A 26,775-nucleotide genomic window follows, 5' to 3' on the forward strand; every position below is an offset into this window, starting at 1 on the left:
GCGTTTTATACCCCAAATTAGGCATACTAACAAGTTCACACACAAATAAAACAGAAAAGGTAAACATTCATATCAAACTCAGGTTCACAGGACACGTTCATATCCATAGCCAACATTCACAATCAACAACTCAAAAGATTCATATATACACAAGCTCAACATATCCACGCATCCAAATGATTGATAGATCACATGAAAATATTCATACATAATTTACAAAAAGATTTAGATATACGCATGTTTAGTATGTTTATGGATCCAAATGATTGAGATCACAGCCAATATGATCCATGGACGAACTTTAATTACCTAGGGTACAGACTGGTAAATGGTGTTCAATCGGAGGTACTTCTTGCTAAAATTAGTTCTTGTACGAGTAAACTTTCGAGTACATAAGAGGCAGCACAGAAAATCTGAACTTTGCTTGTAGGTTTATCCTCAAATAGTGGCCTCGTGCCCAGGGAGGTTTGAGCAACTTGGCCACTACTTTCATCCAACCAGTTTACTAGGTCATCTTGGTCATGTATCTCGCCAAAATTCTACATTGAAGACGAGAAATGAGGCGGTTGAGAAAATGAACCACCCAAATTTTTTGTGCAGTTCAACTGAAATGGAGCATCCTTGGCGTGCAGACTGATTAACTGCCAGATGAATATACGCGTCAACCAACTTGTCTGGAATCTTTAGACTCCATGCCATATACTTCGCTACCATATGTGCCCATAACCAAATGGCACAAGTTGGGACCAAAGACTAGACTGCGTTTTTCTGGGCTATGCACCAAGCAATATTTTTGGCGTTCTGTCTCCTAATACTTGGAGTTTGACAATTGATTGACGCCGGTTGATACTCGAATGAATATAGGCACTTCTTGTCAACATCGATACTTGTCTGAGTGAACTTTGGAGTACATAGAAGCAGCATAAGTACCTATCCATCTGATCATTTTGTGCAGTTCTACTGAAATCACCCGATGTAATGATTTGCCTGTGAGTTCAGGCTCCAAATTACTCCTTTATGAAATTGACAAACAGTATCACAATACCAAATTACCAATACATATGACAGGAACAATAATCAAGATAAAGACCAGTACCAACCTGTGTGAGGTAGCATATCAATTACTATTTCCTTTGACTAGAAGCAGACATAAGCGAAGCGACTGATAGCAAAGGAAGAAAGCAAGCGGAGATTAGCGACTGATAGGAAAGGACGGAAGCTGTCGAGGCAATGAAGCACCCAAAGTTTTTGTGCAGTTCCACCAAAATCGAGCATCCCTGTTGGCACATATGTTGAGAGAGTGAGATTACTGTAATAGTGGGAGTAGTTTACGAAACATACACTAACAAATAGAAGCACCCTCATTATCTTAATGGGTAAAGTTAGCAACATAGTAGTCTTGCTTAAGGAGAGGTATTAGTTTATTTAATCAGTGCCAATTAGCTCAATTCAACACTCAAAGCATTGCCATTTATCATAGGTTGCAAAACTTTAACGTGCAAAGATAAAGGAGTTTCTCATGATAGTAGCACGATACAAATAGAGATGACATCAAACTAATATGGATGAAGGCCTTAGGCCCGTACCAACCTGAGAAAAAAAGCTTATTCATGTAGTCCCATAAGAGATGATAAAGCACTCACTGGAATCACACAATAGTATATATTTTTGTGCACTTCTAATGTATGGTTGTAAACACTCTTGTTTACCAGTGCTGAGATTATATCGAAAGATTATCAAGAACTTCCAGCAAAGTTAAAGGACTGGCTGGGATACAGTTCATTGTATTGTCTTGTGTAGTTCCATTTAATGTATGATTGGCACAACATGATCCCTGTTTGCACAAGTAGGAACAAGGTGAAACTTTCATTAGCTTAGTGAGAAAGTATAGGACGACATTAGCATATTGCTCAACCAGTAGCATCAAATTCATGATGGACAATACGCAAAACATTGCCTCATTGAACCAATGGCACTAAATTGACATGCAAAACAATAGCACTATTATGTCATGACACTAATAATATTCCCTCCCTGCTCCACCACCTGATTCACCTCCATAGAAAAACATACACACGTACATGATTCAACATAGGGTCCTACTAAAGATTTGTTTAACTCCAACAATAAAATTAGGCAGTAATAAATTAGTGGTACTTAAGTACTCCTAATTAATTAAGTGAGACAGAAGAAGTGGAAGGGCTCCCTAGAGGATCGTCTCACATGTAAGGTAGTCATTGCCGGAGCCCTTGAATGGCCTCGACTGAGGCCTCTGGCTTCAGCAACATCGCCTTGGCACTGTTTATTCTTCTTCTTCTTCCTCTTCATGCTCTGTTTCTCTTTCTCCTCGCCAGTTGGTGAAACCAAGTACATGATTGGCCTTCTAATTCAAAATTGGTTTTGTCAGTGAGGGAGTACAAGTGTACTAGTAAAAAACAGCATTATTTTCTCATGGCAGTCGGAAAATAGAGATGAACACATGCATTAAATATCATTCTTACCTAAAGGAAGGTTATGGCGCCAATATGGATGATGAGGATTCGGACACAGATCTCCCTTTGTGCAGTTCCACCAAAATGAACCAACTGTTCCATTCTGACATTCCAGTTAAACAGCACAAAAGTCACTTCTTTTAAGAAGAGTTTTGTGCAGTGCACCAAAAGGTCACAACAGCAACTAGGTGAATTGGATATCCCTGTTTGCACAAAAAGGCAAAGAGGAAACAGTCAGAGTCTCAAACAATTACAAGCAAAAACATTTGGCTAAACTTGTCATGGCTTAAAACAGTGGGTGCACGAGCAGTCCAGCACCATGTACGTAAACAGGGGCATAAAGTGGTGATTCATAGTTTGTTGCCCCGAGAAAAAAACATCCAAGAAACATATCTGGGTTGGTCCCATTTTTGTTCACTCTAGCCACCTACTCCTATGTGTGGATAGAAAATCTAGTCCTGGTCATACCGATGTGTACAGCGTTACCCCTATATTTCCCTTTTCAACCAAGAGACCTGTTGGATGACCAGTCTCTACTACATTCACCCCCTTTCCTTCCTATTTGTACCAAGTCCGATGTACATACTAAATTCCCCCACCCCCACTTTATTTCTTGTTTGAATCAAGTACTCCCTCCGTCCGGAATTACTTGTCATCAAAATGGATGTGTCTAGAACTAAAATACATCTAGATACATCAATTTCAATGACAAGTATTTTTGGACGGAGGGAGTACAAGATTCGACTCCATGAAGTAGCTTTACCTCTAACAATAGAAGGGAAAAAAATATGTGACGTTGGACCATCCGATCGAGAGGGGCTGAGAGGTAGAAAATGATGCACATGAAGCGACGTAGCGAGCTGGGGAAGTAGAGCTAAGGCGGTTTCGAACGAAGATATACCTGAAGGTCATCGGGATGTGGATAGGTGGGCGGCGGGAGGCCGAATCCGCCCACAAGCAACGACGAAGGGATCGGAGGACCTCCCGCACTGGCGCTCGGCCATAGATAACGGTGCGGCCGGCAGTGGATCTCCTCCCTCGCTGTCGACGACGGCCTAAACACCTCCCCTCCTCCCCTTCACCGGCGGAGGGGGATACGTCCGGATCTGTAACCAGCGGTGAGGATAGAAAGCCAGTGTTTTTTGAAGGGAGAAAGACAGTGTTACTACCCCTATCTTGTTTAAATCTGGAGAGGATGAGAGTGTGTGAATAGAGCAACCCTAGCAAGCAAGCGCGGAGGCTCCGGCCTATATATACGTAGTGAGCAACCCTAGCAAGCAAGCAAGCCCTATCTTCGTCAACTCATACAAGACCGAGAAATTTGATTACTACAACGCCCTCTCCCTCGCGAATTGAGCTCCGATGCCTTAACTGCACCTGCCTTTGGCTGCATGACAGGAGGGCCAACCACCTGTTGGGCCCACTTGTCATGGATGCAAAGGCAGGAGCAGTAAGTTACAGCTTTCGCTATCCCTCCCGCACGAGGTGGACGGACTTGCAGCGGTGGATTCGATACTGTAGAAGTAGGAGTAATCATTATTGTTCATCTTCTCGAAGAGGCGAAGAGCCAAGTGCAACCCGAACGTGGCAGTTGCGAATGCTCGCGTGGTGCGGTTCCTTGGAGTACTAGCCAGGCTCTTGCATGAGACAAAAATTGCTATTGTTTAACAACTAAACTCCATTATCCATTGGTTCATACTCATTCTGCATAGGTCCACGTGCTTAGCACTGTTTCCTCCTGGGGTCACCAATGTTTATTTGCTAATTAATAGCATTGCATGCAATGAACTAGCCATTGCAAGTCATTAAAAGCATACACACCTCTCATCTCTTATTGGTTGATATGTCAAGAAACAAGAAACAAGGTAGAAGTTAATGCACCGTACCTAAGTGTTTTGGGACTATTTGGTTTTGGTAAGATGACTTACACACCTAGACGGAGGGACTAGTATAGCCCTGTAAACCGGAAAGGAGTATTTGCCTTTCTAGAGATTTCAACAAGTGACTAGACTACACCGTGTGCAGTACTCCCTCCCTTCCGGTTTATAGGGCTCAAATCTCAAATCTCATGAACCAAGGCATTTTGCGATTGGAGGAATGTATCTCGTACTTTACAAAACTACCCTACTTAAACTCATGCACTAATTACGTAGTTCTCTCGCTTTCCTCTCCGCCTTGGTCGCGGTGCACAATATTGAGCACTCCTATATGACTAGCCGCTCTATCTACATGCGGGACATTTCAAAGCATCCGGGCCCGCATGCAATCCACCAAATCACAGCGAGGTGCTACAGTCGAGACTCACCTGTAACCCCGGTGTGGCCGTCATGACCCGTCATATCACAAAACCCACACCTTTACCAGCAGTGGTACGGTGGCCTCCAAGTTGGACTAGACGAAGCAACCATCATTTCACTAGAACGCTCGTTCAAGCCCTTTCTTCCCTTTCTTGAAGAAAACCTCACTCCAGGCTATTCACTTCTGCCATTTTTCTTCTGTACCGACGAAGGAAAGGTGGGCAAATCAGTTATGCTGCTATATTTTCATTCCAAGAATCTTCTTTTTGCGAAGCACCGACCGATTCTCACATCCTATTCTTTTCCCGATTTCATTGCGATTGTGGTTTCCTTTCTATTGCTTTTTGTTTGTCAGTTCATTGATGGATCCTGGAGCACTAGGCAAAGAGTTGCCGGCAGACAACCCACTGGAGACAGCGATCTCCAGGAAGCGAGCACCGACCAACGAGTTGACCATGTTGGCGGGCCAACCCATGGAGACGAAGAACTCCAAGAAACAAGCATTGGCCAAAGAGTTGAGGACGTTGGCAGACAAACTCCTCACAGGAAGTTGGAAGAACGGCAAGGGCCCCACCGTGCCTACCCCAGGAACTCTGATTGCCACCTATGTGAGGCTCAAGACCGAGTTTGAGGAGATAGTCGCCGTTGAGAAGCAGTATTCCCCTGGCAAGGTGATGGCCCCCATCGAGGACGAGGAGATGGCCCCCAGAGGGATGAGATCCCCCGGTGAGATGCACAAGGTAAAAAATAATGGCTTATTACCATAGTTGTGGTTTTTGATTATTTGCAATGTGCTTGCTAATATGTTAGGGTTGTGCAGGTGCCGGTGGACGTCCTTGATGATTCCGATGTCATGGCCCGTCCTGTTGGCATCGCCCCGGAGATCAATTCCGATGCCGCTGTCCATCCTGTGGACATCGCCCCAGAGATCAATTCCGATGTCGCGGTCAGTCCTGCGGACATCGCCCCAGAAATCGATTCCCATGCCGCTGTCCGTGCTGTGGCCATTGCCCGAGAGATCGATGACAAGAAATAGTTGGTCGGGCTAATCCTTCAGGGTAGTTTGCATTGCCCTGTGTTTAATTACCAGAACGATGCGTGTTATCGAACCATCTTAGGGCTAGTGCACTGTCTTGTGTGGGCGGATCTTGCTACTTTTGTTTGATAGTGAATCATGCGATGAATCATGCGAACCCTCTTTGAGTTATGGAAACATATGTATCCTCACCAGCTTTTGATGTAATATATGGCATGATTAGATGTAAGTTTGAACTGTTTATCATATCAGCAGGGCTTGTTTGATGATTCTTGGTGTTATTAGGCTAGCTACTGTGCGAGCTACAGTACTTGCAAAACACTCACCGAAGAGAAACGTTGGGGCTGATGAGCTCGTGGTACGCTTATACTTATCCCTTGTCAATCGACCAATAGCCCTAGCTCCTAAAATTGTAGGCTTAGCGACCGATGACCTAGGCGGGCTAGTTTGGCCAAGTGGGTTTCAGTGATATGACGTGCAACACAAAATCATAGCAGTGCAGAGATGAACTCCCTCCATTCCAAAATAGATGACCTATGCGGGCTAGTTTTCCCTATTGGGTTTCAGTGATATGACGTGGTACAGTGCCGTCCAGTCTTCGCGTGTGGTAGCAGTATTGCGGGTACAGTATGTTTTCTTGAAGAAGCGGAATTCAAAGAAGTCATGATGGTTCCTTCGTCCGAACAACTTACAGTGGGAAAGGTTGGTCCTGTGATACGACCGGGGTAGACCAGGATAATTTTGTGCATGGCAGGTGGACCAGGATTGTCGACGTCCCACATGTCGGCGAATGAAAGTATTCTTTCTGATATAGAGGACGAGCAACGAGTATTCATTGTTTATTTTTGATGAAAGCTATTGTCTCCACTGTTACGACGGAGGAGTGTGAAACACGGCAGCCCAGTGAACTTGGCATGTGCACCACTCCCTCCTTCCTCATGTAATGCCCAGGTTACAACCTTTTCTCACTTTCTCTCTATCTATTTCCTCTCAAATGTTGTTTACCTTTATTTTTTAAGACATAATTGTTTTTATGCCTTTTTTTAGAATTATTTTTTTATACCTAGGAGCACGTGTAGAGACGGGCTCTTGCAGAGCCCACTCCTCGACTTTGTCAATGCCTCGCTCTCCTCCACATAAGGAGTACTACTTGCTATGCATGCATGCGGTGGGCAGCTGGCGTCTTGAGGGGCCAGGGCGGTGAGAGCGGGCTCCGAAAGCGGTCCGGGCTCTAGCATAATTTTGGTTTTTTACAGTATTTCTTTCTCCATTGACAGGTAGGCCCGCGTAGATAGATAAAGAACACAAGCTGATGAGGCGCGTGCGGACTGTTTGACTGGTCAACCAGACAAATACGGAGCAATACGCTGAGCCAGTGACCGTATAATCACCATATCACGTATACAATGATCAATGTGAGCTATCAAGACAAGTTCGATGACCGCCAATGCATTTTACTCGGTAATAAATGACTAGGATTGAATGGGAATCCAAATCTGCTTCGTCTTCTGTCCTTGAGCTCTTTACAAACCAATGCACTATACGGTTGTCCGCCCACTCACCCCAGAGCTCTCACCCAGCGTCGTTCATGCCACCGCGCCGCACACTAACCGGTAAGGCAGCGATGGCATCCCGCCGCATCGAGTTCCTCGCTGCCCACGACCACACACAAAATGGTAGGGAAGCGATGGCATCCCGCCGTGCCGAGTTTATCGCCGCTCGCGACCTCACAACTATGTGGGAGGAATTTGAAGATGCCAAGGCCGAATGGTGGTAGAGAAAGAGGCGGCCAAAGCCGCACAGAGGGAGCGGAAAAGTCAGAAAGCACTCAAGAAAAGAGAGGCCCACCACAGCAAGAAAGAAAAGGATGCACGCGCTGCTGCGGAGAGGTCGGCGGAGATCCAAGCACGGTGGGGTGTCGCCGACAAAGCCGGGAAGGAGAACAATGGCCTCTGGCCAGCATGTGAGAAGTAGTAGTACTTGTAGTTAGTGTGTGTGTGTGTGTGTGTGTCTGAGTATGAGCATGTACCAGTACTACTAGTTACTACTGTAGTTTTTAGAGCAAATTACCAGTACATTAGCCTAGACTAAATGGAAAAATTCCTATCCTAAGCATCAAATGGCATCTCTTTCTCTATAGGAATTGAGATTCATGTCATCTCACTTCCTATGATTTTCATATTCCTATCCTATGAACGAAAGGAGGCCTCTGTTGGAGTAACTACTGTAGCTAGCAGTACTGCTGGTACTTTGCTTTTCTTCAAGAAGCGGAATTCAACGAAGTCATGATGGTTCCTTCATCCAAGCAACTTCAAAGTGGGAAGTGGGCCTGTGATTTGACGGCTCATTAGTCATTGTTACTGTGGCGCGACGACCTGGGTGACTCCCTTGGAGTTCTGCGTGCATGGCTAGTGGACCAGGATGGTCGACGTCCCACATGTTGGAAGTATTCTTTCCGATATCGAGGAGCAAGGAAACCGCGTGGTATAGTATCACTGCTGATTGGTTCGCAAAAAAATAGTATCACTGCCGATTTATAATTATTTTTTATTTCTGATGAATGCTAGCGTTTCAACTCTTATGACGAAGGGTGCCAAACACGGCACATGTTGGATGTCCCACACGTCAGCGAAAGGAGTGGGACATGAACAGCGTGGTAGAGCCCAGCGTAAAAAACAGCATGGTAGAGCGTCTCCACTTCTTCCACTTCTGGGTTGGAGACCACACGTAGTAGTACTTAGTGGTACGAACGATACAAAGTGCGACCTGGAGACAAAGACACGTCTAGTTGGAAGGTCTCGGGGCATACACTTAAACAAATATAGAAGTTAATATGTGCCTCCAACTAATATAGTAGTAGTAGAGTACTTAGGCACGTACTCCATAACATCACCGTGCATTGCACGTACAACATTTAGTGGTAGTACGTAGTAAGAGACAAATGCCGCCCAAGAGTTCCCTTCTCGGCCTACTTTTGGGTGTTTGGTAGAGTGTATGGAGGGTGCATGAGTCCACACTAGTTTAGCACAAATATACTAGAAGCATGCATGAAGAGAGCATGCATGAAGAGGGGTGTTGATTTGAGCATGCATGAAGAGGGAATAACTATGCTGAGACGAGAACGCAACCAAACACACCCTATATGCCACGCATGTTCATACCATTTGTGCCTTTCTACTTCACTTACAGCGCTACATTACTCAGGTTCGTACGTCCACTCCTGGGTACATGTTCGTCTCGTAGTTCCAGTCCCACGTGTTCTGGATATAGATGGAATGATCCTTGCATAACACGTGCACCTTGATGCAAGATGTCTCGTGTGTTGGCAAATGGATGAATAAAGCTCACGTAAAAAATAGAGTGGAAGAACATAGATTCTGGACGACCGAGAAGGAGCAAGGAACCTCGTGGTGGAGCGTCTGCACTCATAATATTTAATATTATTCAGCAATATAAAATTAACCAATCATCTCCACAGTGGACTGTAAGAGTACGAAACACGGCAGCCCAGTGTAGTATCATACTAGTACATGGCTAACCCACGCTATCACCATATTTCTTGGCTTCCGTGCAACACCTATCTCTAGTAATCCAGCAGCCTGTATCGCTTCTCCCTCGTCGTCTCTATCAAAGTGTGGTGGGCTGGCATTTCTTCCATCTATTGAGGTCGGTTAACTATCACATGTTAGAGACATGCCAAGAGCATTCTAAAAAAATTCCTTTCATGTTCCATTTTCAAAAAGAAAAAATCCTTTCATGTACGAATTTGCATGTATGCTTTGAGCAACTTGCATGTCCTATACTGCTCTTGTTTGATACTCTAACTTAGCTAGAGGTTAGACTAACTCATGACTAACCCTGAACTAACTGTAGCCAAAGAGGTGTTTGTGTGACAGGGTTAGGTTGACAATAAATGCACTTCATGGAGAGAGAAAAGTGATTTTTCAGTGGTCCCAATGAGAACTATCTCCAGTTAGCACCTCTTGGGTGGGATAGTTTTTTTGGTGGGTTCGGTGCAACTTGCTCCAATTTAAACCCTCATGCTTGGATAGTTTAGGGCTATTTGAGCCCCAACTAGCTCAAACTAACTCTAACCCATGGATCCAAACAGGGCCTATGGCCAGTCTCGATGCGGAGCAGTCGCGTGCACCGGGAAGCGACGCTCTCTCGGCCATCGCGCCACTTCAAAGCCGGCGCTAGTAAGAGGTCGCCTCTGCTCTGGCCGAGCATTAATGCGGCACTGACGCTCCAGGGGGACGCTGACCGTTTCATGCGGGAAGAGCGCGCTGGCAAGGGAGTATAGGTTTTGTACCGTTTCAGGTGTAGTACTGGTAGTTTGCAGAACTACTCAATTATTGCACTCAGTTTCCTCAGAAATTGTGGTAAAAACGTTACTCCAGAGCCTGCTTCCCTTCTCCTTCCTCTTCCACCGCCCGCGCACGTCCGCGGGAAGCGACCGGTCAACCCTTATATAGGAGTGCTAGCACAAAAAGATGCATGCATGACCCCTAAAATTTCCATATTAAAGCACCGCTCCGGCGGGAGTATGGCCTATGTTGTTACCTTCGGCCGGCCCATGGCTACCGGGCGACAGCGACCAGAGAAGAGGCGGTGGGAGGGGAATGAATGCAACTACTGTTTGGGTTCGCCTTCCGGCTTAAATAAATGCGCAGCATCACGTGTACCCGCGGGTGCACAAATTGTAACATACGTGTCTGCTTAAGTGGGCGTCACGTAACTAGTGTGTGTGTGAGAGAGAGATTCTGAGAGACAGAGTGCGTGTGTGCGACTCTACTCTTCAGACATGTACTCAACCTTTTGCATGGGATATAAGTATAATGGTATTTACTTTAGCTAGTGATTTACATGGCCATGTTAACGTGGTTGTGTGAAAAAAATGTCACTTCCTGCTCATGATTTGTGTTATATAATTACAAGCAAGATTCTCGTGCATTGCACGGAACATCAATATGCATTTTTTTACAGAACACCTGTTGTGATTGACCCATGCAGGAGTAATCCCATGTGTAAAAACTAGTGATATCTCAAGAATTTTATCGGGAAACTGGTATCTCGAGAATGTCATCGAAAAAATGAAAGATGAGAGATAAGGCAAGGAGGAGTGGAGCGTGGTCGTGACTGGTGGTCGAAATGGGCGGAGGCATGGGGATGGACGGCGCCGGCAGGTGGCAGCGGCCACCATGCATGCTAGATTGTTCCAGAGACTTATTCCTTTTTAATTGCTGAGCAATGAGGTTGCGAGAGATAATGATGTGGAGAGAGGTGCCGGTATCTTTTGTAAAATTATCATAGTTTGCTTTCTATCCTCAGATATAGATCATACGGTCTGTATTACAAGATGGCAGGCACACCATCTCCACCAAGTTGTTATTTTATAAGGGTACAGATGATAAGTTTGCTGACTACTAAAGTAAAGTGGAATTTGTCCATGTTACGCATGTAAATAAAGGTGATTGTTTATCATACGGGTAAGGTTGGATGAAGAGTGGTAGGAACAAATGCTCCGCCTAGAGCATGTGTGTGTGAGATGGAGTCTTAGTGTGTGTGGGGGGGGAGTGTGCGTGTGTGTGTGTGTGTGAGAGAGAGAGAGAGGAGAGAGAGATGGAGTCTTAGTTTGTGTGTGTGAGAGAGGGAGAGAGATGGAGTCTTAGTGTGCATGGGGGGTGACGGTGTCCTGGACTAGGGGGTACTCAACACGTCATCTCCCAATCTGATAGATTGGGCCGAGGACCCCCGTGGCCGTATACTCATGGGCCAGTTCGGACAACTGCCGCATACAAGGAAGATTCCACAAGACTTGGCGATCAAGACAAGGACTTCTCCCCACCGGCGTATTCGGCTAGGACTCTTGTTAACCTGGGCCTCTGGTGCATTATATAAACCAGGGCCAGGCTAGTCGATAGATCATATATACATACAATCATACCATAGGCTAACTTCTAGGGTTTAGCCTCTATGATCTCGTGGTAGATCAACTCTTGTACTACCCATATCATCAATATTGATCAAGCAGGACGTAGGGTTTTACCTCCATCAAGAGGGCCCGAACCTGGGTAAAACTTCGTGTCCCCTGCCTCCTGTTACCATCGATCCTAGACGCACAGTTTGGGACCCCCTACCCGAGAGTTCCGCTGTGTGATCGACAAAAGGATCGATGGCTCGCCTGCAGATCAACTGCGACTTCGACATCCTCGTCACCAGCTCGACTGGTCACCTTGGTTCGACCAAGAACTGCGCCCCGTGTTCGGATCACCATGTTCGGACGAGGGCCTTCATCAACACCAACTCCGATCTCTATCAAGATCATGGAGGAATCGTCCATGGAGCTCGGGGGCTCAACGTCAACATTGCCCTCGGGCGACTGTGCTGTTTTTTCGAACAGCGAACGTGTATCCACCGCCACCGCCTCCTCGAGCGTCGCTTTAACGATCGCTTTGGTGGAATTGTGCGGAATCGAGTCTACAACAACCCTGGAAAATTTCGTCGAGTTCCGATGGAGGAATCTCTGGCAATCTATGATATACCGGAGCCCTCTCAAATCTGGACGGGAATCTGGATGAGTTTAGGGTGTGGTGTCCAGCTTCAAGCTCGGATGTCCTTTGAAAGATCCAACCGTTGACCAGCTGCGGAATTCCTATATCTAGCACCTCTCAAAATTTCAGCTCGATCCGACCGTCCAAACTCCGGAAACCTTCCGATTAGTGCATCACTTTCCGGATCTGTTTTCTGTGCGAAAACGAATCCGACCCGAGTTCGTCTGTTTTATGAACAGGATTTCGGACATCCCTTTTGAAGGAAGTTTTGTATGGGGTATTGTGTTTTGTTCCCGAGCACATTCCACTAACTTTAAGATCTTTTGAACATGATCTTCAACATCATGCTGGTGTCAAACCAGTCCGGCAATATTGCTCCACGGCTGCCGACCTGCGCTAGACACGTCGTCACTTTGTTGAGCCGAGCTCAACTTCTTCGGATCATCATCTCGGCAAGCCGAACAAGAGTCCGGCATCACGAAGGATAAATCATCACCAACATCGCCGCCCCACGGATTACACGGAGCGGGCATACCGGCATCACCGCACGGTCGCTTCATCAAGCCGGCATCGACCACGTCACGACCTGCATCGGCAGGGCCGCACTATTGCTTCTTCAAGCTGGTGTCCATCACGCCGACCTACTTCGACTCATCAGCTGACATCGAGGCTTCGCCATCTCTTCATCAACCTACTCCGGTAATGGGTGTGCGGATTGAGTCCCAATTTTGGGAATCACCTTCCTTCGGATTGCTACAACAAATAAACCAGGTGCTATTAATCTTAGTATTTTTTGCTTGTTTGGGTTCAATTTTTCCAAAGGAATTATTACTCTGGTTTGTCCATCATATGTACACAGGTCTATCAAATAGTGGCCGCATTAACGAGGTCGCATGGTGGTCCGGTCAGTCTCCGTACATAGTCCGGCGAATGCCGCATCCGGAACTCGGACCGACTTGTGAATTCAGGCTTTGCCACGCCTTTACCGCATTACGCCGACGCCCTGCATCGACATTGACTTCGGTGCCGGCCATATTTCTTTTATTACTCACTTTGCATAAATTATTTATTATGCAACATTTTTTAATTATCATTATTACTATTATCTCCGGTTTGCACTATTTTTTGTGCACATGAAAACGATCCGGGGACTTCGGCGTCACTCTGCCGGTCTGCATTGACCGTGCTATGTCACCACTTCATCGTGTCGAGCTCTCCGCTCCGCCACCTCGGGACCGGCTTGGGGGATGGAACCTTGCCCCGCATCAAGCTCGGACCACGTCATCAATACCGAACACATTAACCAGCTAAGTCGCTTTCATGCTCAAAGCTTTAATTTCTAACTTGTGTTCGGTTCGACCAAGCATTATACTTTTTTGGAAAAAGTTGCTTGTAAAATTTTTTCATTGTCCAAACTTTGTTTGTGACACACAAATTCAAGGACCCAATTCACTTGGGGGTTTACTTTATGAAGCTTTTCCTCTTGCATGTGATTATACTTGTACGACTTCGTTCCTTGTTCGTGTATTATGCCACAATATGCACCATATTGACTTAAGCGATTTGCAAGCTGGGTTGCCTCACTCCTGTGTTTACCCCTACGTTCCCGATTGTTCGGCTAGGGAGTAAAGGGAGCACCTCTGTGATTGTCATGATCGGGTCGCCCGAGCCGGACCTCAGACTGGGTGAAGCCGAAAGCTAGCGCTCTTATAGTTTTCAATGATGGTCGGCACACAACGGAACTCATGAGTACAAAAAATCTATTGCACAAGTCTCATAATAACAATGAGCACCGAAGAAAGGTATCGGTGGGGGTACTATTTTCTTTGAAGGTGCTTCTTACACTTCACGGTAATATAGCATAAGTTCCCTGAGCGCGCTTTGTTTGTTACAGCCTTATGGCCCGATTGCCTGGTTATTGGAAACACCGTCGATATTCTCGACCGATGGAGTACATAACACTTTTCGGTCCTTGACCGAAGAGGGAGAAGCTGACGGTCGGTTAAGACGCATTTAAAGTTCGGTTGAACATAGATATGATATAAGTACTTCGGTACATGCAATCATTCTTCTACCCAAGTCACTTGGGGGCTCGTAAGTTTACTTGAGCCGTTTTATAATAAGTGTTCTTCTTCTTAGTCATTGCAAAGTTTTATTATTATTATTTATCACTCCTTTTTTCGACACGAGTGTGCGGTCACTAGCCAGGGAGCCTAATTTCTCTCTCAAAGCCGCTAGAGTTTAGTTTGCTAAACTAGCCTGATGAGAAGTACTCCGCCCTCGAGATAGGAGGTTGAAGCCGTAGGCTGACCCGCTCGAAGTCTTGAGATAGGATGTATCTTGTTAAAGCACGACAGAAGCACTTCTTTTTTCTAAGACCAACTTTCGGATTGGCACCGAACACTTGATATTGTTCGGACGTCATGTTTTTACTAGTGTTTCTTGGTTTTCCAAGCTTTTTTGCACTTTTAAACTATTTGTGCTTTTCCAGCATTAGTCTCGCAGTGCAACGCCGGACACCCTTAGGGATTCGGCAAAAACATTCTCAGATATTGCTATATATGCATCGGTTTCGAATTGTGTCTTCGGTCAATAGTTGGGTTGCCCAGCTCTTGCGCTTGCTTCCTACGTTCCATTTTGTTCGGCTAGGCGTGCAAAGGGAGAACCACTGCGATTGTGCTTCCAGCTCACATGGTTAAGCACCTCAGTGGAGAAAGCCGAAAACTGACTTTCACATTAAGCGTAAACTGGTCAGCAATCCGATGAGTATGTTAAATGATGGGCCATTCATAACATTGGCCGAAGTGTTTACGGCTTGACCCCGACTATCGCCGAACATTACCGGGGGATATTAACTGGCCTCCCAAACTAAATCCTTAATATTTTTCTCTTACATTAGAGCTGAGGTTTAATGATCATGCTTAGCATGACAACCCAAAGAAAGGAACCGATAGCGGGACTATTTTCTTTGGAAGACATTTCTTCTATTAAACAGTAATATAACTCTCTGCGTACCTTTGTTTATAAAACCGTATGGCCAGATTGCCTTGTTTGTTGTAAATCTTTGCCCCCATAAAGTCTTTATAAAGTAGGACAAACACTCCTCGGCTACTAGCCGAGGAGGTGGAAGCCGATGGTCGGTCAACAAAGTTTTGTACAATGCGGATGCGAGCATTAATGACGTAAAGTACTTGGATACATAAGAGTCATTACACATAATTTGTGATTTTACTATGGATATTGATCCTTAATTCGGCCACCCGTGCCCGCATTAAGGCTCGAGGGCTACTGGGCTTCGAGCTTATTATTTACAAATATTAAAGGGGCACATTGATCCCCTGATCTGGTGTTGCCACCCGACTAGTGTCTCGGGGGCTACTGCATTGCTTGTCCAATGCAGAAAATTTTATGTGCAATATAGTTTCCGAGGAGATTTTGATCCTCAGGTTGGTCGGCCGCACCCAACCTGAGTCTCGAGGACTGAGCATGCCGCTTTTAGTATCCCAAAGTATTCTGCCGAGATTGGACTTGATCCTCAGGCCGATTTTGCAAATCAACCTGAGTCTCAGCGGCTACTGGGATCAGCGGTCTTACGTCATCCTTCAGGTGCATCTCGGGTTTTAGACCGATACACACCTTGAGGGCTACTGGCTATATATCTCGGCAGAGAATAAATTGCACCAATAAAAAATATTAACAAAAATCGGCCCACATTCGGGGTGGTGCACCACCTCGGAAGCAGTCCGGCATAAAGCTCGGGCATTAGTGGCTGGCTCCATAGAGGGCATTTCCGGCATTAAGCTCAGCTAAACTCCTTCAAACTTCTTTGAACCAAGGTGATTTACGACACCTCAAATACAGTCCGGCGTTGGAGCTCGGATACATAGTCCGGCGTTGGAGCTCGGATATAGTCCGGCGTTGGAGCTCGGATACATAGTCCGGCATTGGAGCTCGGATACATTCTGGCGTTAGAGCTGGGAAGCAGTCCGGTGTTGGTGCTCGGCTGCAAAAGATACCTCGAATGCAGTCCGGCGTTGGAGCTCGGACGCAAGAGGATGCTGCCGCCAGGAACAATTTCAAACCCGAGGTGTGGCATAAAAATAACAAGGCATTAATAAAGGCCGGAAACTTAAAGGGGCTCCTCGGATACCCGATGTATAAACTGTCGAATTCATTTCGGCGATCCTCAAGATCGAAGATGAGAAGATTTGTTGAACCAGTTTTCAAGACCGACGACCGAAGATGAAGAACAGTTCGGAAGAATCGAGGAGCGTCCCTAACTTGAAGACCGGTTCAGGGGGCTACTGACGGTGTCCTGGACTAGGGGGTACTCAACACGTCATCTCCCGATCTGATAGATTGGGCCGAGGACCCCCGAGGCCGTATACTCATGGGCCAGTTCGGACAACTGCCGCATACAAGGAAGATTCCACAAGACTTGGCGATCAAGACAAGGACTTCTCCCCACTGGCGTATTCGGCTAGGACTCTTGTTAACCTGGGCCTCTGGTGCATTATATAAACCAGGGCCAGGCTAGTCGATAGATCATATATACATACAATCATACCATAGGCTAGCTTCTAGGGTTTAGCCTCTACGATCTCGTGGTAGATCAACTCTTGTACTACCCATATCATCAATATTAATCAAGCAGGACGTAGGGTTTTACCTCCGTCAAGAGGGCCCGAACCTGGGTAAAACTTCGTGTCCCCTGCCTCCTGTTACCATCGATCCTAGACGCATAGTTCAGGACCCCCTACCCGAGATCCGCCGGTTTTGACACCGACAGGGGGCGTGCGTGCTTGCCTGTGTGTGTGTGTGTGTTTGTGTGTGTGTGTGACAGAGAGATGGAGTCTTAGTGTGTCTGTGTTGGGGGGATGCGTGTGTGTGTGTGTGTGTGTCGCGGGGTCCTCTGTGGCGGATGTAATTTAAGTGTGCATGGCTTTCATCATAGAGAGGTCATGTGTATGGCAGAGGCCACCAACGATGGGGTGCAAGAGAGAACATGCCCATAGAGAGGGAAGAGAAGGTGTGTGCGCGTGAGAGGAGTCAACTTCGAGAGAACGTGTTTGTTCGAGTGACACCGAGGAAGACTACTATATATCGATGGTGCATGTAGGCGGGAATTAAACTAAGGGACGGTCTTATTGGTTTCAGGGATATAGGGGAAGAGTGAGAGGCGGGGGGTAGCTAGAAGGAGATTGTTAAGTGTTAGTGTGTGTTTTACCCATCTAGGCGGAAGTTATGTGCACAAAAGAGGAGAATGATTCGATGCGGCGTTAGGATTGAGGGTAATTAACTACGTATGGAGACATAGAGACCTTGAACGTGCATGTGTGAGAGGTATACATGTATACGTGGGATGTGTGTGTGTGCGCGCGTGCATGATCAAGATAAAAGAAAGAAGACATAAGTCATAAGATCAAGGACATGGGAGAGATGGATCGGTATGACAATATGCATGCATGTGAGAATGCATGGAAGAAGTCCCGACAATTGAGCATGTGTTTTTGTCTTTAAGAGATAGTGGCGTGGGCTGGAGCATGCATCTATGGCGAGCAGAGGGAGTGAGGCGCAACGATTGTAGAAAAGAGACCAACCTATAAATGCTTATGTATGGAGAGACATATATAGTGTGGGTGATAGGAAGCAAGACTCCGTGCGAGAAAGAAATGTTGACAGAGAAACTACAGATAGATACAGAGATGGAGATGCTAGCTAGAGGGACATCGCTAGTTTGGGTGTTGGAGATGACCGTCGGGTGGTTCAAAGGGTGAAGTTATATATGTGTGAGAGAGGGCACTTGACTGCATGTAGAGAGAAACATATGTAGTGTGCGTGATAGGAATCAAGAGTGAGGGCGAGAAAGAAGGTTGATGGAGAAACAGATAAATAGAAAGATAAAGATGCTAGCTAGTGTGCGTTAGATATAGGAGTCGAGTGGATCAGAAGGCTGGGTTATGTGTGTGGGTGTGAGAGAGATAGAGAGAGGGTGCATGTGAGTCACATACAAACAGATATCAGAGAGAAATGAGATCCAGAGAGACGGAGTTTTGTGTCTGCAAGAGAGAAAGATATTTCACAACGAGAGTGATAGCTAGGGAGACATACGAGGGAACGCAAGATATCTCTAGGGAGAGAGGGTGTGTGTGAGCGAGATACAAGAGAACAATGGAGAAATATGAGACCCTGGGAGACAGAGTTTGTGTTTGTGTGTGAGAAATAGATATTGAAGAGGAAGAGTCGTAGGTTCTCATATCTAAGGAGCGAAAGACATCTCTGTATGAGGGGTGTGCGAGTGGCACACATGGGAATAGTAGAGAGAAATGAGACCCCGGGAGACAAAGTTTTTTGTTTGTGTGAGAGAAAGAGATTCCACATGGAGAATCATAGTTAGAGACACATAGCAGGGAGCGAGATATACTTAGAGAGAGATAGAGTGATGAAGGTCGAGGGAGAGAGTACCGTCAGTGTGTTACGAAGATAAAAGATCATTGTTGACATACAGGTAGCACGAGAGATACCTGAGGGACGATGAACACGTATAGATCCAGAGAGATAGTCCTATATAAGCATGAGTGATAGCTATATGAGACGAATATCTGGATTAAAGGGGATTCAAATATTTAAACTGGAGATCACGACATCGATAATATCGTAACGCAAATTGGTGTATCAAACATGCATATTCATTTGAATTTGGGCACACGTGTAATGTTATATAGTTTATCAGTATTGGTCATCCATAGATTCTTCATTTACAAACAATGCATGGTTTATATGCAATTAATGTCTAAACGGGATTGCACTATATGTTGCGTGTGTGAAACACATTATACATGTTTGAGAAGTAAAAAAAACCCCGCATGAAGCACACATTAATTGGAGACGAATGCATACATTGGATTTCAACATAAAGTGGTTTCAAATATTTGAAAATCCAAATTGATGGATACAACCTTATGAATCTGAGATCATGCCATTTGTAAACCATATTTATGTATAAATGGTGTTGTGCTTTTGAAAGTATATATTAAAAAAATGATGTATATAGAATGTAATTCCAATTGAAAATGGATCCCGCCCGAAAAAAATAGAATACAAACGGAATTCGAATTGAGTTGGCACGGTAAACGTGCACTCTGCAAAATTTGAAAGAAGTGAGGAAAGTCGCAATAACTGCCCGAAACCAAAATCTATGAGATGGAAATCACTGCTGCCTATCCCTGCCACGCAAAGCCTATATGCTGGATTTGTATAGGTTTCAATAGGGGTAGGTTTGTAATTTCACCCAAACGTGACGTAACCGCCTCTCACCCAGATTCATACACGGTGGGCGCCAAAACACAGTGAGTCCTCGGCCAAAATCGACTCCCTCCCCGGTTCATATTCATACATGGTGGGCGCCAAAAACAAACTCTTGTCGGCAAATATTCGGTGTATGCGAGATTACCGTCCTATCCCCAACCGACTAGTGTTGCCGTGATGTAGTAGAAATTTGAAACGGGGGCTATGTTTGTAAATTTCCTCGCATTTGAGACAAGCGCGCCCTGAATACATGGTTCCCCCCTTCCTCTCTACCTCCCTTTTCCCCATTCGTACTCCGTGGGCGCCAAAACACCCTATCCACCCCACACTCCTCCTTCCGCCGCCGTCTGCCACCCCATCCACCGCCGTCGTCCTCCACCATGCCGGAGCTGATACCCCGATGCCGCCGTCCATTACAATAGATCGACCTCTCTCATCCACAGCTTTGGAATGGGATCCTTGCATCCCGTCCTCTCGCATCATCCCCGCCGTCGTCCACCTTGCCGGCACCGGTCCTACGACCGTCTCGTCCACCGTGCCCCGTCGCCACCGTCTACCCTCCTAGATCTGCTTCCACGCCGCCGATAGCCATCGCTACCGCATCGACCGTCAAATTCTCAGCAGATGCATACACGGCGCCGCACCAGAGGCGGTACTCTTTCGTATCTGCTCAACTTATTTATCGCAGCAAGAAAATAGATCCGCACTGCTTTACTCTGATTTCTTGTCTTGGTTGCGAAGTTGCCTTTGTCCGGTTTGCACCTTCAGATCCGCCATGGCACGCTCCACACCATACTCGCAATGCTTATGGTTTCCCCTTTTATATTCCACACTAGTTAAATCACAGTATACTAAATTTCAAAATTGGGTCAGTCGAGTTTTTAGAGCTCGCCGGAGTTCGCCGGTGCGATCAAAGGGGCTCAGGTGGTTGTGGGGCCTCGCCGAACGAAGAAAACTCGATGGGGGGGGGGGTGGGGGGGGGGGGGGCGGAGGAACACAGGCGGTGGGGGCCGGTGGTCCGGCCGGCGGCCCGTGCGGTGTTCTGTATGGGAAGAATCGGAGACAAGGAAAAAGAAGGGTTAGGAGACGTAGGATCTTCATCCAACCGCCTGAAATGGTCGAGAGACTGCTAGGAGTTGCATTCTTAATGCGCTCTGGTTCATCATGTGTGGGCACTGCGCAACCAACATATTATTATCCAAAATCTGCTTGCTCTTCTTTACCATGTTCCTCTTTCGTTCTTCTTTAATATGTACTCTCTCCATTCCTAAATACAAGTCTTTGTATAGATTCCACCATGGACTACATATGGAGCAAAATGAGTGAATCTACACTCTAAAATGTACCTGGATACATCTATATGTGATCCATAGTGGAAATCTCTACCAAGACTTATATTTTGGAACAGAGGGAGTATGATAGTAGTACAGTATGTTCCATGTACTGAAGATGAGCAGGGACATTTGCAGTGTAGAGGTCTATACGGTCGGTTGTGATGGACACTTTGAGCCTCTTTGATTCGTAGGATCTTGTAAACATAGGAATAGGATTGGTAGTGGCCTGCCCACTTGAATCCTATAAGAATAGCACGGAAATGCGGGGAGCTGTGTCGCCTTTGAGAGTTACATTGATATTAACAGTACCACACCTTCACTTGAAGAGAGCTGGTATCCGAAGCCTTTCTAGCCGTACCGGCAATACTAGCACATATATTCCAGCAAGTTCCACTTTGCTGATTTTACTCTGATGCTTAAGGTTTTCCCGTTATATCGACACTATGATCTGTGTAGCTGCTTTGTGTCGCACTAGCAGCAGTCCACTCTTGAAGCTAAACACTACAATGACTTACAAAACTGGCACCAAGGCATTGAGTGCCATTCTGGATGCAATGAAACTCATACGCTCCCCACCTATTGATTCTTGTTCAGAATATGATCCTAATGACTATTCTAACCTCGAGGAGTCAGAGGCAGATGGCCTGTCCTGTTCACCCATCAAGGTGCCTGTTCTAGTTTGGCAATGTTTTATTGATTGCGGGTATCTTGCATATGTTGTCTTGCATTTCTTCTACTTTGTTGCACCACCATCTGCTTAGTTTACTCATCATATATGTCGAAATGCCATGCCCATCCATTATCAATACATATTCCATCTGTCATCATACCATGTTTTTCCACTCAAATGCTGCTCTTGTGCATCAGACATCAAAAAGGAAGAGGGTGATTGCCGAACCTGAAGGAGCACCAGCAAAGTCCTTGAAAAACATGGTGGTGCCGGAGAAATTAGACAACACCCCACTTATATTGGTTGTACAACTAGTGACACAAAACGTAGGACCGACTCCAGCAGACTGTACCCATACTTCACTGGCCACACCACTAGCCCCACCACACAGGACCTGCACTCCAGCAAAAGTTATACCGATTTCATTTGCCATAGCACCAGCTGTACCACAGAAAAATGCCACTCCAGTAAAAAGTACAGCAAGTCCATCGGCCGAAGACCTATCCCAACTGCAGAGACGGCCAATTCCTACAGATTGGAACCCCCATTCCATTTATTCCTAGTTTAAAAGACAATGCTTTCAATGTTGTTAGGGACTGCGTGCATATATTCCCATCATGGGAAGATTATTGTGAAGACAAACACCATTTTCACATCTTCCTGTCCAACTTACGTGTAAGTGCTATTATTCATGGCTATTATTTTCCTGTTTTCTGCTGATTGAACACATCAATGATTTACATTACATTGTTGTAACTAGGCGAGGGTCAATCTGGATAGTCATGACGAGCAAAGCTTGCTTGTGATTTTCAAGGAAGCATTGCAGCAGTATCGGTGTTACCTGAGGAAATCACACTTTGATGGCAAGTCTATAAACGAATTTCTGGTGAAGTCTCCTGTGCTAAATTTAGAAGACATTGAATGGAAAGATCTTGTTATGCACTGGTCTCGTTCCCAGGATGAGGTACTGTCTATGAAATCACATGACAATTTGAACTTCTACTTTTCCGCATGTGCCTTACAGATCTTTTTTGTAGGAAATCTGCTCGAAGAAGAATTCCGGTTTGACAAGAACGACAGGATATCGCAAATATGATCCCCGCTGCTTTGCTCTTGTTAGTACATGTTGTCCTGTATCACTGTACTTGCATACATACCTGGTTCATTATGTGACAGCAGTATGCATGATAGCTTGCTTATCAATTGTTCGCTCCAAATTATCTGATCTGTATGAATGTTTACATTAGTGTAGAACATATCCAATGACAATGTTTTTTTAGCTCTGCATTGTTCTTGTAAGTACATGCTGTCCTTTATCAGTGTACTTATAATGACAGATAGTTGTTCATGTACCATCACTCTGCAGCTTATTTTCCTTTTCCCTCCATTTTCTACACATCAGATCTATATTTACTCTTACCATAAGGTTGGTACTGAAGAAGTTTAGCTGTGCATTGCTCTTGGCTGTACCTTTTTCCTGTATCGTTGCACTTACATTTATAGCTACTTGGTTATGTAGCATCACTCTTCATCTTATCTTAAATATTATCCATTTTTTCGTATATTATCACATCTATATTTACTCTTAAGAAAATGTAGAATAAAGGCAATGCTTTTGAAGAAGATTCGGTGGCAAACTTCTTGAATTACCCCCCCCCCCATCAGCATGGACAAGGCCTTTATAGAGCCTGTCTTCACCAATAATGTAAGTTTGTCCATCTCAAGCCTTCAAACTTTGTTGTATATATTTGGTTAGGCATGACTGCAACAACTGTTTATTTTTTGTGTTTGCATCAAATTGCTTGTTTAAAGTTTATTATAAGTAGTTCATAAACAAAAGTTCATCCTTTCTCAATTTAAGGTTTTAGTTGTACAACCAAGTTCCTTCTTCATACCATGTAAATTAAACTATACAGAGCAAGTGATCTTCTTTTGTACTGCATGTATGCTTCTTTTCTTCATCTGTAATCCAGTGGTGTGGTGAACCTACCCACTACAGCACAATGTCATATTCTGCAATGTCTTAGATATGAAAAATGTCATATCATTCTACTATTATTTAAACCGTCTCTTTATTTGCCAATCTGAAATGGTATAAATTGACAGCACACTAACCATTGATACTTATGAGTTCTTGATCTGTAATCCAGTGGTGTCGTGAAGCTGCCAACTCCTTCACAATGTCATTTCCTGCCATGTCTTGACCTGAACAATACCATATTGTGTTAATGCAAATTTAAACTCTGTCACTTTATTCGTTAGTAAGAAATGTGATGAATTATCAGCACTGATACTTTTATGTGCAAAACCTGTCATCTGTCTTCTTGTTTATCTTTCAGAGTGAGGAAGATATAAGTGTTGAACAAGCGTAGTCTCATCATCTTGCTCAGCTGCTTGCGCTGCAGCACCCCAGTAGGGCTAACCTTTCTTGAACTCTATTGAAGTGCTGTCTGTTTTGTATATTATTTTGTCGGCGTGTTTATTTGCACTGGTGGCGATCTTTGATGCCAAGTGTATGTAATCTGCTGTCTGCTTGTGCTTTATTATCATAGTGGCGAACTTTGATGCCCAGTGGATGTAATATGTCGTAATTTCTTTATTGTATAGTATAGGTTTTTTCTTATTCACGATGCTGCAGTTATTTTATTGTATATATATCATGTCTTCGCAGTAAACCGGCCAAACCGTAAAATTACGGTACATAATCGGGCCGTCATGCAATCACGATGTAGGTTGGGCCTGAAACATGCCGATCAGCTCACGGGCCGGCAGCAGCCCGAAATGAACCCCGACCCATGATTGTGCGAATCAAATCACGGGCTTTTAACAGGCTGAAAAATTGTCTCGGTCCTTGTTTGGCCCAATCAGATATCGGCTGCGAGCAGGCCGGATGCAAACCGGGCCGTAGTTAGGCCCACCTATATGACGGGCTTTTAATAGGCTAAAATTAATATAGGGCCGAAATCTTAAACGGGCCCTTAACAGGCCAAAACTAATATCAGGCCAAATTACTAAGTGGGCCTTTAGCAAGTGGGCCCAAGAGCATAGTGTCCAGTTGACGGGCCTAATCTGATATGGGCCATAATTAGGCCCAAAACCTCTTAAAGGGTCGGACCTGATCTGGGCCGTAATTTGGCCCAGAATGTGGTAGGCTTTTAACAGGCCGGATCTCATATGGGCCACTATTAGGCCCGGAGCGTGGCAGACCATTAATAGACCGTATCAAATATGGGCCGGCATTTGGCCCAAAACATGGCAGCCAGTTAACGGGCCGGCCTACTAGGGTCCTCAAAATCTTGTGGTCCTACAGCTGGGCCCGCCCATTAATGTCGGCAAAATCTCGTGGGCCTTTAGCTGGGCCGGCCCATTATGATCCGCAAGAATTTTGTGGGCCTTTACCTGGGTCGGCCCATCATGGCCCGTGAAATCTTGTGGGCCTTTAGCTGGGCCAGCCCATTATGGTCCGCAAAATCTCGTGGGCCTTTAGCTGGGCCAGCCCATTATGGTCCGCAAAATCTTGTGGGCCTTTAGTTGGTCCGACCCATTTAAACTTGTTGGGCCGTGCCACGTGTCGACGTATCATAGGCGCCTTCTGTCCAGTGAGTGGATGACATCTGTCCCGACGATGAGCCGACACGTGTTTCCTCTAGCCAATGATGATTTTACACGTGGAAAATCCCCATTGGTCGGGGCTGTTAACGGGTTATTGGATCCAAAACCCGACCCGATAGCTTAACGGCATTCCGTTACGGTGGATGTCACGTGTCGGTCACCCTTGATGAAAGCACTTCTGTGACGCGCGATTTATCGTCATGGAAGTGGACACTTCCGTGATGATAATTTTGGTAATGTCATGGAACACTTCTACGATAGCACAGGTATGACTATCTTGATTCTGTCACAAATTTGTCATGGATTTACATGCATGAAAAAAAAAGCAACCTACTGTAACAAACACGTATCATCACAGAAGTGTATTTTTTTGTAGTGTATCTCAGCGTGTGATGAAAGCGATCCCCGACAAGATTAAGGCTATTGCGTAGATCCAAGCACCCATGACTATCAAGGATGTTCAGCGCCTTGCCGGTTGTGTCACAAATCTGAGTAGGTTTATTTCAAGGTCTGTTGAGCGTGCCCTGCCTTTCTTCAAGATATTGAAAAAGGCAGGCCCGGTAAAATGGACTCCGGAAGCGAAGGATGCACTGCATGGCCTGGAAAAGTACATGTCTTCTGTGCTACACTTGGTGGCGATGAATCAAGTGGTCAGTCTTGCACTAGTTGCACAGAGGAAAGCTGATGATGAGGAAACAACAGCAGCAGAGCCATTCTTTGATAAAATAACATCTTCTCCGGCAAGGCTAGATGCCAGGAAGGAAAATGTGATGCAAGGGGAAGTAAGTGAGAAGCAAGTTACACCTAAGGAAAAAGTGGTGTAGCAGCTAGTACACTTTGTTAGTTGCCTACTGCAGGGGGCTAGGTCAAGGTATTTGATGTCGGCTAGGACTACGTCGGTATTTACCCAAAGAGGAAGGGATGATGCAGCACATCGATAGTAGGTATTTCCCTAAGTGATGAGACCAAGTTTATTGAACCAGTAGGAGAACCAAGCAACACAACGTAAACAACCCATGCACACAAATAACAACCACTCGCAACCCGACATGTTAAAGGGGTTGTCAATCCATTTCAGGTAACGGCGCCAGAAATTGGTGCGTGGACGGGAGAAAGTTGTAATAGATTGAAAAATAGATCGCAAATAAAATAAAGTGCAGCAAAGTATTTTGTATTTTTGGTTTAATAGATATGAAAATAAATGCAAAGGAAAAGTAGATCGCAAAGGAAAATATATGAGAAAGAGACCCGGGGGCCGTAGGTTTCACTAGTGGATTCCCTCGGGAAAATAGAAAATGGTGCGTGAACAAATGACTGTTGGGAAATTGATAGAACTTCAAAAAACCATGACGATATCCTGGCAATTATCATTATATAGGCATCACGTCCAAGATTAGTAGACTGACTCCTGCCTGCATCTACTACTATTACTCCATACATCGACCGCTATCCAGCATGCATCTAGTGTATTA

The sequence above is a fragment of the Triticum urartu genome, chromosome 2, assembly GCF_003073215.2.
Source record: "Triticum urartu cultivar G1812 chromosome 2, Tu2.1, whole genome shotgun sequence".
Classification (NCBI taxonomy): Eukaryota; Viridiplantae; Streptophyta; class Magnoliopsida; order Poales; family Poaceae; genus Triticum; species Triticum urartu.